The following is a 16,446-nucleotide window of genomic DNA, read 5'->3' as shown; positions in this document are numbered from 1 at the left end:
TGATGCCCTGACTAGGCAAGCATGGGCTTGGAGGATTATTCTTCTAACAGTAGAGTAACTATATTCAAATATTTTGGCTACGCTAGTAGGACTGTTGATGCTCCATGATTAGTTGTTGTTGTGGTTGTGTTGCATTGTCTATTCTCGGCCTCTATGTCGGTTTGGGGAGGAGTTGCACGTGTTGTGGCTCTTTCTATGTTTTAACAATGTATGCTTTCTGTTAAAGCAAAACAGCGCTACCCTAGTGTGGACCTCTGTTGAAAACAATGTATATTTCTGTTTTAAACAGAAAACACAACAATGTTGAGAATTCCCGCCCCTCTCTGTCCTTTTTGGACCTCAAAAGGTCCTTAAACATGGCTTTGTGTTCTATCGGGTCCGCCCTTGGGTCATTGTCACCTGTCGCACTCGGCCTGCTCCTGTGTATTTTCCTCGTATTACGAAATACGCGAAAAACACTATAAACTATGAAAAATCGACCTTGGCGGACTTAAAAAATTATGTATTTCCCTTCCCGAAAACCCATCGGGTCCGGGTTCCATTGCTACTGCACTACCTCAGGCTTCCTTTGTATTTCGTTTAAACAATGAAAATACACAAAACTATTAAAAAATGGGCTTTGGCGGATTTGAAAGATTATAAAATTTCATTCCCGAACCCTTTCGGGTCCGGGCTCCATCGCTATCGGTGCTGCCCTGCTTCCCTGTGTATTTCGTTAAAACAACGAAAATACACGAAATACATTAAAATGGCCAATCCGCGGACTTGAAATAATATGTGATTTTATTCCGAAACCCATTGGGTCCAGGTCTTATCGCATCATGCACATATACATGTAAAGGTTGCGCCCCTTGGTCTTCCTGATTGCGATCTGTCGATGCGATGTGGGCCATCGATCTACGCACGCAATTGACGATCCACGTTGAATCGACAATTGCTATCGCTCATTCTACACAACCTGCACTGATACCTCCACCGATACTTCCGCCGATGCAACCCACTGATAGCGATCATCGGCGATCGCTAATTGGCGGTGTCCAGCTCTGATTGCCACTACCTGGGACCGCCGATTTGTGATTTTCCGCTTAGATCTGGGCCATTGATCGGCCAGATCCAACGACAGTTGTGCGTTCTTGAGTTTTAAACCTGCGATAAGGGCTTTTTCATGATTTTGAAGTAATTTAGTCTCCCGATAGTGTAGTTCTGCCCTTCCAAGGGCTCTCCTCCCTCGCCTATTTCAATCGATGGATGATCTTAAGCACTTTTGAAGATTTCAAGAGAATTTTTGGATCCCTTTGCATGATTTTAAGCAAACTTTGGAGACTTTGGGAGTATTTTAGATCCATTTTTGGGCCAAATGCCAACAAAGCTAACAGAACCCCTGCAACGGACGACACACTCATGTCGATGATAAACCTGCGAGTGGACAACGATACCCAAATCTTGCAAAGATGAACGAAAAACACATGTCAACAGCTAGGTATGAAAACATCACCATGAGAACCATTAACATCACTTGAACAACCTAAACCATAAACAACACTGTCGAAACTGAACGACACCGAACTAAATTGATGACGACGCTAAACACTGACGATGAACCTATGCAACTGATCTAACGAGATCCTCCTGGATCATGCAATGGTTAATGCGACTTCACCATGCCATGTGAACAGTCTGTCATAAGCGCTGAAGGTTACGGTGATTGTTAGTGCTAATCCCATCTTAAGTTTAATTAAGAGTAGTTATATTAATTAACTGGAGTTTAGAAAATGGCGGTGTTTTTAGCAGTGCCCCTAAATTCAGGCCTGTCACCGAATTTAGCAGGAATAACTGAAGATGTTCCATATTTAGAGAAGGAAATGTAGGAAAAGACTGACTGAGCTCTAGAGAAGTCAATTTTTTACCAAATTAAGCTCAGAAATGATCCAAGAGGATCTTGAGACACCAAGGGGATAGATAAAGGCTCAAAATTAAAAATGGAAAAAAGGATAATTTGATGGCATCAGTTGAGAGGGCTCGTCTTCCTGATCGCGATGGCGTGAATGGTTTGTCAATCTGAGCTCGTATGCAAAAGATAGAGCTCTTCAAAGATTGGTATGGAAGAGGGAAAATAGGGCCCACAGTGCGCCACATAGCATCCCAGCGAGCATGTGGGACTCACAAGGTATCCCATCAAACATTGACACATGGCAGCCCGTCATTAACCTCCTAAACCTACACAAGAAAACATGGAATATTTTGGTTATAACTAAAATTTTTATTCAAATTAGCTATATAAGAAAAACATATATTCAAACCAACACATATACAATGCACATAAACCAAACTATATTTTATAGTTTGTAAAACTTATCTCAAAGCTATATACCATATAAAGTCCAACATATAACATATGGGAAATATGTTATGGTAAAGGTTTGCAACCAACGTAACAACACAAATCATATATAGCATATAATCAAAACCAGTATGGTTATATAACAAACGGTCGAAAACACTTATGGTATAGGTTTACCATAAAGTTTAAAAAGACCAACACATGTCATATACGGTCAACGCATGGAGATACGGCATGGCTTGGGGGCAGCCACGTGGTAGTCCCGTCGCCCACATATATCATGTACAACACCCAAATTAAGTGTGAATTCTGTAGGTTGGAGATTTGGCTTGGTGTGGTCCATGAAGTATGGGCCCACCCCAACCATAAGTTTAAAAAAATAATATATGTGTTATAAATACGGTTGGGTTTTAAAAAAAAAAGGCATATGATATTTATAACCAATAACCATATTATAATTTTATCCGCCCTAAAGGTTATATAAACTCATTTTTAACCATTGCAAGGGAGAGATCAACGGGCACGGATTTTGAGACCACGACGCAGAAACTTGAGCAACGGAGAAATATTGGTGGAACCTTGCTTGAGCAGCGTTTTTGTAGGAGGGTGATTTTGATCTAGACTCAGAATTGGGCAAGTTTTATATGAATTTTACACCTCTCGGCGACAAGAATCCATTGGTGGTGTTATTTTATGCAACAAAGTTCTCTAATTTTTGGGCACTTTTCAGCATGGGGGTATAATGCTCCATTTTGTAAATTGATGAATGTAACTTCTTTTGATGCCATTTTTAATGAATGAAGGCCTCCCCATTGATTGAGCAGGGCCCGAAGACATAGTCTAGGAGAGACGAACTCCGTTATCAAGCTTCTTGTCTTCTTGTCATGCTTATGTGTTTCTTCTTCTTCTTCTCACATGTGCACATTTAAGTTTCTCTTTGGTTAAGCTACAAACTGTTTATGTAATTCTTTTCATGCATCTATAAACAAAAGATAATATGGATCAAGAAAGAGGTGTTCTTGGCTAATTTGGACATTCTTAACACATTGGTGTAGGTATCAGGACCCATAGAGCTATGTAAATATAATTTTTGCATATTGAGATAATATAGAGGCCCAAGCCATGGAAGCTGGAACAAGGAGATGCAGCCTAGGAGGGGTGAACTCCTTCATCAAGACACTATGTTAATGTGTCTCTTTGATGGTTTGCTTCATTGTACATGTTTGTTGTTCAATATTTGTTTTTGAAGCTATTTTTCTCATGAATGTTTGTTTAAACTTAAGGAAATTTACCTAATTGTATACATAAACAACTAATGAAACCTCAACACAAGAATAAATAAGCATGCACATAATTATAAATTTGTAATTGTTATTAGCACATCAAAACTAATCATACAAAAACAGATCAGTATTTGTGGGTTACACAGAAACTCCTCAAAACTACCATGTGTACTTTCCATCCATTAGAATGATAGTTGTGTGTAGGGAGGTAAAGGTTGATGGGAAGAAAGCGGTGTTGTGATCTCTTGAGAGGGAGACTCAGATCCCACTAGAAGAGGAGATTTTAGCTCCAAAAGAGAAGCCTCAGGATGTTGTGGAGAAACCAAAAAATTAGGAGCAGAGAGTGGAGACACCAACTCAAGCAAAACTATCCATAGAAGGAAAAAAAAGAACCAAGGAAGTTGATAGACTTGTGTAGGATACGAGGGAGAATGTGGGAGCTCCTTCAAATCTACACAGGAAAAGGAGGTCACCTAAGAGGTACACTGCTACATGGCTCTAATGGCCAAGCTTGTAGAGACTAAGCCATCCTATTTTGAGGAAGCATTAGAGAAACCTATTTGGGTCGATGCAATGGTGGAGGAATATGAATTCATTGTAAAGAATAATGTTTGGGCAGTGGTCTGAAGACTAACAGATAAATTAGTAGTCGGTTCGAGATGGATCTTCAAAGTAAAGCATGTAGTAGACATAAGCATAGATAAGTATAAGGCCAAATTTTTGGCCAAAGAATTCTCAAGTTGAGGGAATTGACTATGAGGAAACCTTTGATCCTGTAGCAAGGTATTCATCCATTAGATCATTTCTTGCACTGACTACGCAGATGGGGTGGAAGATCCACCAGATGGATGTAAAAACAACATTCCTCAATGGGGTTATTGAGGAGGAGATGTACATCAAGCAACCAAAATGTTTTGAGACATTTGATTTAGAGCCTCATGTGTGCAGATTCAAGTGAGCATTATACGGTCTCAAACAAGCACCCCATGCTTGGTACACCAGGATAAAAAATTATCTCACTGGTTTGGGCTTCACCAAAAGTGAAGTGGATGTGAACCTCTATCATATCTTGGTAGAAGGTAAATTTCTTATTATTGTCTTACATGTTGATGATTTTATTTTAATAGGTGATGAGCAGCTAATAAGATGTTGCAAGGACCTTGCAGGAGAATTTGAAATGAAGGACATGAGTCTCATGCACTACTTCCTCGAGTTGGAAGTATGGCAAGGCGATGGGGAACTGTTTGTGTCTCAAGCAAAGTATGCAAATGAGATACTAAAGAGATCCTGCATGGAGAGTTGAAAACCCATGGAGACACCTCTAGCGACCAACCGGAGGAAGGAGGATGCCACTTCAAGTGAAGAGGTGGATGCTACCATTTATCAATAACCAATGGGTTCACTAATGTATCTTGTGAACACATGACCAGATATGTGCTATGCAGTCAACCAGTTGAGTTAAGCTATGGTTAGGCCAAACAAATTATATTGGAAGGCAACTATGCATGTTTTGTTGTACCTTAGAGGCATAAATCGGTATGGATTATGGTACAAACAGACAGAGGGAGTGAACTTGTGTGGCTTCACAGATGTAGATTAGGCAGGGATTCCATTGGGCCCAAAGAGTACACCAGGTGGAATTTTTAGTGTTGGGTTCGTAGTGGTTTCCTGGTACAACCAAAAGAAAAGATCTGTGGCACTCAGCTAAACAGAAGCATAATACATGGCTGAAATTCAACAAACATGTGAGGTGAGCTGGATGAGAAAGATACTTGTGGGACTGTTTGGGCAGATGATGGATCCAATGATGATCTATTGTGATAATTAAAGTTGTATTAATCTCTATGAGAATTTGGTATTTCACGACCGATCCAAACATATAGATATCTCGTATCATCATCTACGGGGCTGTATGCTGAGGTAGATAATGTTGCTACAGTAAATTCCGAGAGATGAACAAGATGATGAAATTTTGCAAAGGCCTTGTCCATAGGGAAGTTCATGTTCCACAGGTGCAGGATAGGGGTAGTTGATAATCCTTTTCTTGCTAAGAGGGAGTGTTTAAAAATGTAACAAGAAAGTCTTGATTTTATTTTTCCTTAGTCAAATTGAGAAAATTCAAATTTCCACATTAACAAACAACTTGGATGTAGTTAATTGAGGTGACATGGCTCTTGTCACTCAGTTAACTTAGTAAATTCAAGTTAGAGGAGTTAGAGTTCAGTTAAGCATGTGTGATTGATAATTTAAAGCAATCAAGGTCATATATTTCAAGTTGTTTTCAGTTAAACTAGTTCTAACTATTGGAGGAATTAGTGGAAGGTCAGTTGTGCAGTGGAACAACAGTCTAACTCAGTGATCATCTAGTTAACTGATCAATCAGTCCAAAATAGCTAGTGCATGCAGAGAATTTGATTTCCCCAACTGTGGTGGAGATTCCAAAGCAATGTAACATTAGTTGTAGATTAGTCTTGAGTAGAAAAATAAATAAAATAAAACAAAAATATACACAAGTCAAAATAAATATAAATAAATAAAAACAGAAACAGATATATATATATATATATATATATATATATATATATATATATATATATATATATATATATATATATATATATCCAAAAAAAAACCAATAAATAAAATGGGGTCAACAATAAAATATGTGGCTCAGGCCCATTAAACAAATAACAAAAATACTAAAAGGAGTTAAGAACGAATAGGATGATAAAATACATAAAAAACACGAAGGATCAAGAAAATTCAAGTTAGAGGAGTTAGAATTCAGTTAAGCATGTGTGATTGCTAATTTATAGCAATCAAGGTCATATATTCCAAGTTGTTTTCACTTAAACTAGTTCTAACTATTGGATGAATTAGTGGAAGGTCAGTTGTGCAGTGGGACAACAATCTAACTCAGTGATCATCTAGTTAACTGATCAATCAACCCAAAATAGCTAGTGCATGCAAAGAATTTGATTTCCCCACTTGAGGTGGAGATTCCAAGGCAATGTAACATCAGTTGTAGACTAGTCTTGAGTGTATATGTGTTGCATTCAATTATATGATCAACCTTGGGAATTGCGTAGTTAATTGGAGGAAAATTCCTAAATAATAGGGGCCTAATTTCTCAAGAATTGTGCAAGGAAATAGAGGATCAAGAAGAGGCATAAATTGACTAATTATGGGTCAAGGCTTCTCAATGAGTAGAGAGATACGTTATTCACTTGCACGTTGTAATAAGTCTGAGTAAGCAATTGGAATACATCTCTATTCATCGAATTAATGCAAGCAGGCATAAGGGGTTTTTAGTAGTTTCTTTCCCCTAGAAAAAATAATGTGTGCATGTGTGTTATTTCTTATTGCATGTTTTTTATTGATGTTCTAAATTGTGAATTGAATTTTGCAAAGAAGTAGAGTAGGATTGTGTCTTGTGATTTAGATTAAAATTTCATGAGAAGTTACAGTTCTACACCATAATTTCTACATTGCAATGAATTGATAATCCCTTGCATTTGAACTTTGGTGTTTGCATTTGAAAGGATACCTTGTGCATGATGTGGTTTTAGAGGTCATATATTATGATTGAATGATATATAAGACTTATGTGATTATTTTATAATTGGTGTTTGCATTAAATCAAGTCTACTCATTGTATTCTAATTCAAATTGGCCTCATGATATTGAGTTGGGGATTATAAATGGTCTATTGTATCACACACGCATGTATGTGTCTTTGAAAGGAAACTATAAATTGTTGCTAGAACATATTGATCAGGCTTTGGCTATAATGAGAAGGGATAGACCCTATCTTTTTGGTTTTTCTACCACTTTTAGAAAGAGGACCTCTAGGGTGGTTTTGTCTTAATTTCATGGTCATAATTAAAATCATTTGAAAATAATTTAATTTTAGAAGATGCACAATGTATTTATGGTCTTACTCTTATCATGCTTAAAGTGTGTTGAAGTGTATTGACATCATTGGTGTTTTTATAGCATAATTGTTGACCATAATTGTTATGCTATGCATGTAAGTTTGTTGTAGGAAAATGTTAGTTGTTTTCTTTCTAATTGTCAAGGATTTAGAGGCATATTTTCATGTGATTTATGTGTAATTAGTGTAGCACACTTTTGTGTATAGAAATTTAATAAAAATACACACATATTAAATGGATTAACCACACTTTTGTGGTTCCATGTGGTGTATATGTATGTCCATATTTGATATTATGAGTTAATGTTCAAAATAGAAGAAATTATTTGAATGATTGGCTTATTTTTGGGTTATATCAAATCAACTACAACCTTATATGGAATGTATTTATGTGTTATTTATATCAACAAGGAGACACATGAATTATATTGTTTATACTTGCAAATTGAAATATGTTACTACTTGGTGTGTGATATATATGATATGGGTTTTATGTTTGTATCTATATGATATTTCTACATATGATATCCATATCTTAAGAAGTAGTATAAACTTAACACATATGCATAATATTATTTTGGGTGATTTCTTAGAAGAGTGTTCCCTTATCTATTCACTATTTTTCATCTACATGTCTTCCCTTATGCTTAGTTTTACTATGTTACTTCTTGGTGTATGATAGATGCAACATGGGTTTTATGTTTGTATCTAGATGATATTGCTACATATGATAGCCATATTTTAATAAGTAGTATCAACTGAACACATATGCATAATATTAATTTGACTGATTTGTTGGAAGATTGTTCCTTTATTAATTCGCTCTTTTTCATTCACATATATTGCCTTATGCATAGTCTTACTATGTTTTTTTTAAGAAGCAATTATGTTTGTATTATAAAAAAATTCTAAGCAGATTATACAACATGTTGAGTATATACCATAAAATTATTCAACAAAAATAATCTTGAATGAGTCTAAAACTTGGATCTAATATTTTAGATCTACATATTTTTTTCAAAATAGTATTCCTAAAACCTACTTCATGAATACACCCCGACAATGATTCCTAGTTATAAGAAAACTTAAGAAACTTGTAGCATTACTAAATATGGTGTAGCTATCTATGATATTCTTCCTTCTTAATTTAATTTTTTTTCCAATTTATAGTCCATGAGCTCCATCTCCACATCCTCAAACTATTGTTGCATTTATTTGTCCTCTTTTTCCTTAGATATACCAATGAAAACCTTGGCCATAGAATAGGATATGGTGTTGACGTTGAAAAGATCAAATTTTCTTTTCTTTAGAGAAATGCTCTTAGCTTGAAGCTCTACAATTTTTTGTCTCTATTGGTGTAAAATTTCCATAAAAAATATGACTTCACCAACTATATTAGTTTCTTGAGTTTTCATTCTATTCACAACTACATAAATTGTAGTTTTATTACCAACAATTTGTGTCTCATGTCTTCTTAGTATGCATTGAATATTCATGGTCTCACGTAATGGACACTAGTCAACATGCTTGCGATTCATCGGTATCTCCCAACTAAATATCCAAGACTCTCTAGATTTGTCCCATAACATCTCAAGACAAGAAGGCTATCACTAATCTATAACTTGAAAAAACTAAATATAGAATGAGGATCACTTTCCAAGAATTAGAAGCACCACTAGTGCCATGCCAAAGTAGTTTCAATCTTGTGTTCTAGAAAATGCATGGCTATTGAGCTGAGGTAACCTCCCCAACCACCATTCCAACCAAATAAAACCTAACACTGATTTAGAACATCAACATTCTCTAAGACACAAAGGGGCCACAAAAGACATGCTATCATCATTGTCATAATATGCCCATAAGTGACCAATTCCCCTTATTTTACAGAGGTGATTTACACTCATGAATTCAATTTCATCCAATCTAAAGATAGGATAAAAAACCCAAAGTTGTAGCTCATTAAAATAAGTAGGAACAATGATGGAATCTTAAAGCAGACTTGGTTGTAGTAGAAAACAAACAAATGGAACACCAAAAAAAATAGGTTCTCATGTTTCACAATCATATTCTCAGTACCATCCAAGATTATAAATCGAGATGGATACTTAATTCACTCCAAAATTGGTGATAACATGTGTGGGTGGATGGTCAAATGGGTTGGATCCAATAGTAGAGAGTGAGGAGGTTTCCATCATTGGGCAAGTTTCAATTTCCATGAGGGCCTAGCCCTAAATCCATAGGGGCACCTTGAGGTAGTGGTCGAACATGAGGTGGCACCCAAAGAGACTATATTTAAAATGGTTTCATGACCCTAGCACATATAAGTAGATTAAATCCCACACCCATGTCCTTTTTATAAAATCCCCCAAGGTGTAGATCAATATGCAATAAGGTGCATTGTTAGGTAACCCCTTGTGATGTCACTAGTTCAAATTCCCACCTATCCCTATGTACCACATAAGAGATCGCATTGGCATGCATGGAGGTTATAGTGGTAGTAGTTGAAATTGACCCCATGTCACCCGAGTATGAACCCGTCCTAGTTGTCGATTCCTCTAGTTCACTAGAAAAAATATGTGAATGGACCATAGTGTGTGTACATCCCAACCCTTGAGCGTGGTGTAAATCCATCTCATGAGTATTGTGTCACAAAGTGTATAACATTATTGTCATGTTCATTGAACTTAACACCATGTTATTAGGGAATTGGAAGGTTAATGCCCCATTCCAATATTCTTACCTTATTTTCAATGAGTTTTCTTATTGATAGTGTGCCATAAGAACATGAAAGAATTCAACACTCTTAATCTTTCAACTTCCTTTTTGATTGGTGAAAACATTCTCAACTATTATTTGGACAAAATGTTTTACTCATTGATTTAATAAATAATTCCAAGTCCCCCAATAAAAATTAACCTCTTGTAACACTTTTAATCAACAATCCCTATACCTTGATATAGAGAAAAAGTTTCAACTTGGTTATTCGTGGTTTTGTCGAACCTCATTAAAAGGAATTTTCCTCATTTCACTTGGGATCAACAATGACCCTCCCCCACTCTTGCCACCACTAGATTCCCTTTAGGGACATCATCAAATATTAATAAGCACTTCCTTTGCTCCAACTTCGATTACAAGAATTCTACATTCCCAATGTGAATCTACAATTTAGCACTAGATTGAGGGGAGAGCACAAGTTTCTTAGAGGAATTGACTTGGATGATATGCCATCTAGCCAATCTCAATCCCCCTACTTCAGAAGAGTAATATTATGCCCTTGCATCCTTTGAGTTGAATGAATTTAGATATCAAATTCAAAGCTTTATTGGCTAATTTGATAACTTAGATTTGAATTTGCTGGAATATATCATTTTTCCTTGCTAATCATATCTCCTAACAACTAAACGTTGGGATTTCCTTCTATATTCTTCTTAAAATTGGCTTATTTTATAAGGAACTTGAGTATCTTTTATTTTAGACTACAAATATATTGTTCCAGAATCTAGGAGATGAGACCTAATCCATAATTCTATTAAATAAATGTTTCCAAAACAATAACAAATATTGACATTAAAAAAAAACACAATCTATGGTTTTGCTCAATAAGCTACACTAAACACATCTAGATGGTCCTTAAATATTTTTCCTTTCCAAGTTCTCTACCATTTATAGCCTTTGATGAGTCATAATCCAACTAAGATAAACAAAATAATTTAAGTGGAAAGAAGAGAGACTTTGATCCATCACTAAAAAAATTAAATATGTACAACAACAATAAAACAAAAAATATTTTTTCCCTTTTAAGAAATTAAAAAATAAAATGAAATTATTATTATTAATTTATTTTCTTTTATAAATATTATTTAAAAAATAATGTTTAAAAATATTAATATTTTTTATTGTAAATAATTTTAAAATTTTATTTTATTTTATAATATTATTTAAAAAATAATGTTGAAAGATATTAATCTTTTTTATGGTAAATAATTTAAAATTTGTATTAATATGTTTTTAAATCTTTAAGATTGTGATGAAAAAAGTGATAATTTAAACCACAAAACATATACACAATTTTCAATTTCACTATTTTAAATAATAAAAAAAATGATTTTTTTTTTTTTAATCACAATTCTAATTAAAATGATAGCTATCCTAATGATAGCTATCCTATTACATAACAGTCCTTTTCGTGTCTCTAGGCAATGTTGTATTTTTATACCTTTCAAACTTACAATCTTTACTTTTCAAACTTACCATCTTTTTCTTCTCTCATGAGTTAAGAAGTATCATTAAATTTCTATAAATATAATATCTATTTATTTATTTTTATTTTTTCCTTATCCAATGAATGGAACTTGAATAATAGAGAAGAGTTGCTTTTATCCTCCTACCCTAGTTAAGTTTCCTTTACCCTAAAGGGCAAAAGGGCATTTGAAAGTTAAAAATAAGATGAGCAGACAAATAATTGCCTTATTTCATCTGATAAGAATATTTGGAAGGAAAAGAATTGAATAAAACCTTGCACGTCATTTGAGAGAAGAATAAAACCGCCATTAATTTGATCGTACTGTGTTTATGCATATCAAGACAAAACAAAGACCTGTGCATTGAGATAAGGTAACAACGTTCCATGTAACTCCATTATTCATTGCTCTGCTTTCTGCCTCCATCCGTTCAATCCCTCGAAATCCTAAACAGAAGCCAAGCAAGCGTCCACGATCATGCTGGTTTTCTATAAAATCAATACACACAGAATCAACTGAACTGCAGCAAAATGTAAAATGTCTGTAGAAACTCAGAAGCTTAGAAGCTGAATTTTTACACACAGTCTTCTTTTATTGAATTTTACTGAAGCAGCAGCTTAGAAGCATTGACAATAATATTGATGATCCATAAAATTCCTCCTGCAGGCACCGCTCCGGAACCCACGGTATTGCAGGCAACGCTGAACACAACCAGATTGATCAGGACACCCATAATCCAATAATTTCCTCCCCATCATATTCATATAATTATTGTGTGCTGCAGCATCGCCCAGACTATCAGCTGCCTCACCTCTCAGATTGACTACATACATATGCATAGCTTTATATTAATGCTTATGACTAATCATTTCATTTTGATTTCAAAACTATTTTATCATAAACAGACAAATACATACCAGACAATCCTGAGGACATAAGCAATAACAACAGCAAGAGAATGGCTAGAGAAGACTGCTGCATTTGCATTTTCAGCATTTTCTCTTCCTCCTCGAAGTTTCAGACAATCCCAACTGAAGAAACCCTACCCTTCACAAATCCTATGAGACAAACTGACTCCACTGTGACTAAGGATCCATATCCAGATATATAGAGACATTTACAAGAATATTATATTATATCTTTTTTAACAGTCCAGAACGTTCTCCCATTTCCCCGTTACTTGCATTCTGACAATTATTTTATTATTATGATATTGTGAATTTCAGAGTGCGTTCACATGGATGAAATTCCCTGCATTCAATGAAACTCAATCCCCAAATTCCTTCTGGGAGGAATAAACTCAATTAATTTGGAAATGGTTATAGTTAATAATATATAAAACATATTTAAGGACCATGTGTGCCCTATCCACGAACCAACAGGTATCTTAATGAGCGAGGTATGTACAAACTCACATGCAATGCATAACACACGACACAGACAATCCTCCAGGTATCTTAATGAGCGAGATACGTACAAACTCACATGCAATGCATAACACACGACACAGACAATCCTCCGATAAAGTCTCGTGTGTCTGTGAGAGGTTGGTCCAATCAGTTGGGCCTCGGGGTTAACCATATAACCATAACTTAATCTTTACGCTATGACCCTCAGTCATTTGGGGTTACCTCTTTTGCCATATGACCTAGACTTTGGGGCTCATTAGCGGAGAACGTGCTAATGTCATCACACCATGTGGCACCCATTGAGTGGTGACATGTGCCATTTTAAAACATATTGATTAGTCACCCAATACTATCACTTGTACCTGCTACATGAGAGTCATTCGTATTGTCATATCACCTTGTTGTGTCATCTTCTAATGTCGTAATGCTGATGTGTCAAGCTGACGAGTCATAAGTCATAATATTTTTGGGCCAAGTTATTAGCTGATTGCTGACATGGCATGGCTATGAAGGAGATATGGGGTTACGCATGACACTAACATTCATGTATCTTAGAGCATCATCCATCATTCATCGGAGCATATAATCATTGGGTTTGTTGGATCCACACGAACATGTGCAAAGTTTAATGTGTTAAACTTTATGCATGTTGGGCACCATGTAGAGTTTATTTCCCAAGAAACTAAGATCTGCATTGAGACTTGTGTGAACTTTAACAAATTTGGGGTTTTAGGACCAAATCTTATAATTTTTCCCTTTTTACCATTGCCAAATTCAAACTGCCATAACTTCTCATCCAGGAGGAGTCTAACCACACCTTGACTTATCACTGGAAAGGCCTTAGAGAGGACTATCCATCCATACCATCCATAGATTTACTTGAACACCATAAATTTAACAAAAACTCAATAAAACTTCAGCCATTGTGACATCATTTGATGAGATCTTGTCAAGAGATCAAACTATCATATTGTTTCCTTTGATTCATTAATGATATTGTTGCTTTCTTAGACTTCCCCTTTAACATCAATGACACTAGTTGTCATCAATAACAACATTTTTTCTAACACAGTTTCCATCAGCAATGCAGCTTTAACAACCCTATTGGTTTCTTGAGTTTGCATTCTATTAACAATTACATAAATTGTAGTGTTATTGCCAACAATTTGTGCCTCATGTTTTATGAGTGTGCGTTGAATATTCATGGTCTCACATTGTTGGCTTAATAGGGCCTGACCCAAGTTCAGATGTGATTTAGCGAAGCAAATCCCGGTACTACTGGCCCTTTCAGCAACAATCCGTGGAGCACGTAGTGAGGTCTCACCCGAAATAGTATGGGAGGGTGCTAGAACTGGGTTTCCACACCCTAGGGATGTCTGATGGGCTTCTGGAGGTCCGTGGTCTGACCTGTCACTACGCGCACTTGTGATCCCTTCGCAACCTGCAGTGCGGCTTCTGCGCAGCCCTACTCGGGGCACGACCCGTATAATACCCATGATCCTTGCTAATTAACCGATTACTTAACTTGTGTGCATAAGATTTATGGTTATTACAACATATATATCAATTATATCAGTGTGCGCAATACATAACCAAATACAAACATAAAGAAGATAATGCACAGCAAATACACAGGAATAGAAATCAACTTCTCTTTTATTAATCTTCAATCTTGCTTACAAACGTGACACCACCTCTGCACACTCAGCTGCGGAGTCTGCTAGGCCTCTGCGCACTCAGCTACGGACTCTACTAGGCCTCTGCGCACTCAGCTGCGGAGTCTGCTAGGCCTCTGCGCCCGCAATTCGCGGAGTTTTACAACATCTTTGACCAAAACTTGGGCTTTTGAGCCCCAAAAACCTGTTGTGGGGGGATTCCATGCCCAACAGGCCCCCAACACAATCATCGTGACTTGTTCCGAGTCACTCTGCTGGTGCAGCGATCTTAGCAAGGAGCCCCTCCAACGATCATGCGCTTCCCGGAGGTCCGCAGCGCACTGATCTGCCGTCTGCTAGATCTGCTCCACTCTCTCGGCCGAATGCTCGCTATCAGGGGCAAATCCCTGTCTTAAGGCATGTATCGCTTTCATCTGTGTGAGCTTTCCTTCGATGTCTATAGTGATGAGGAAGGCCTCATCAATCCAAGGCTGGACGCGTGTTTTAAGGACTGACTCTTTCTGTCGTGCAGCATCCACCTATTCCTTCAACGCCTTTGCCTACTATAGCTTCGCAAGCTGCTAGGTCAGGACAAATGTCTACGTCGTTCCGTGCACACTGTCATACTGCACTTGAAACTCTTGTGCCTCTATTTCCAGGCACTGTATGTTGGGGTCCTCCTGTAATGAAGTGAGGACTGCGAAAGATTCTTCCAACATAGCGGTGCAGTTCTGTACTGCATGTCCTATCTCCTCCAGCCCTTTCTGAATAGCGCCAACGCGCTATTCCCTAACTTCCGGGGGTGTAGAGGACTGCGCCTTTAATCGCAGTTCGACAATCTGAAGGTTGAGGTCCAGTTGTACCCTCGTTGCTTCCTCCTTTGCCTCGCGGAATCCACTGGCTAATTTGTGGATTCGCACTCCAATTGGTAGGTCTGTCGCAATTTCTAGCTCTGGAACACGGCGACATGCTTCCTCTACCATTTGCTCCATCTGCTGATTCTACGCAAGCACTTCATCGCGCTATAGACTAAGCTACTCAATGTTGATTCTCTGTTCGCTGAGCATCTGCACTGCGCATCCTTCCCTAGCGCGGAGTTCTGTTGTTGCTCCATCCTGCAGCTGATATAATATATCCTGTGGAAGGGCAGCCAAGTTTAGGCCAAGTCCCTTGATCCTACCCACCACGGCTTGGTTCTCCTCACTTTCTGTTGTTAGCTTTCCTTCCGGAAGCACTATGGTGTTGGCCATTCTTGCACGCAGCAGTTGCTCCATTGCTGATGTACCTGCAGCACCGCAGGTAGCGACTGTTCCTTCCTGGGGGGCCTGCGCTTGAAGTCCATGTAGCGGCGCTCTTAAGGCCCCCAACACATTTTGTTGCTCTGTCATAGCTTCCTGGAGCACTTCCCAGGTGACCTCGCGAACAGTGTTGCCGATGTCATAGAGGTCACCCTCTGTCAATGTAATGGGCTCGATGTCCAATTTGGAAGCTTTGGCCTTCTTTCGTGGACCTGACCGCTCCGTGACATGCGGCTGTTTCAGTTGAGTGGATGTTGTGCTTAGGTCCGCGCCTTCTGCTGTATT

General features: G+C 37.3%; 1 long non-coding RNA gene across 1 annotated transcript; it reads right to left on the bottom strand.

Annotated features, from left to right (window-relative positions):
• Positions 1–12,104: 12,104 nt before the first annotated feature.
• Positions 12,105–12,908, bottom strand: LOC149186380 (uncharacterized). Its single transcript, XR_016256131.1, has 2 exons — positions 12,717–12,908; positions 12,105–12,622 (listed from the first exon to the last, which is right to left on the bottom strand). It is a non-coding gene; the product is annotated as an uncharacterized LOC149186380 (long non-coding RNA).
• Positions 12,909–16,446: the final 3,538 nt, after the last annotated feature.

Source organism: Pinus tabuliformis, chromosome 3_1 (genome assembly GCF_031772625.1).
Source record: "Pinus tabuliformis cultivar Carrire ecotype Pingquan chromosome 3_1, CPIR1, whole genome shotgun sequence".
Classification (NCBI taxonomy): domain Eukaryota; kingdom Viridiplantae; phylum Streptophyta; class Pinopsida; order Pinales; family Pinaceae; genus Pinus; species Pinus tabuliformis.
The sequence above is the reverse complement of the archived record's forward strand: the minus strand, read 5'-3'. Positions and strand labels throughout refer to the sequence as shown.